The following is a 342-nucleotide window of genomic DNA, read 5'->3' as shown; positions in this document are numbered from 1 at the left end:
CCCCGCCGGTAGGCCCCCCACCCCCTCGCACTTTCTCAATTCTCTCGGAAAATTTTTTTCTCTCCCTCTTGAAGCTTTTCACCGCACACCACCGTTGATTTGAAAATCTCGTGTCGTCGACGAACGTGACGTGAACTCAATAAACTCGACGTGCGTTTTTTTGCCCCCCGCGTTGTTAAAATAAAACCTCAACAGGGCTTTCCCCCTGAAATAATCAGCAGTACCTCGAGGACTTGAGGAAAAATGGAAGAGAATTTTCAATTGTTCTCCCGGTTTTTTAAATTTTTTTCGCCGCTTTAAATGTCAATTTTGGCAATTGCGGAAATTCGGGGCGACGATTTG

This window comes from Diachasma alloeum, unplaced genomic scaffold (genome assembly GCF_001412515.2).
Source record: "Diachasma alloeum isolate Michigan unplaced genomic scaffold, Dall2.0 Dall_scaffold_00279, whole genome shotgun sequence".
Lineage (NCBI taxonomy): Eukaryota > Metazoa > Arthropoda > Insecta > Hymenoptera > Braconidae > Diachasma > Diachasma alloeum.
Note: the sequence above shows the minus strand (reverse complement) of the source record.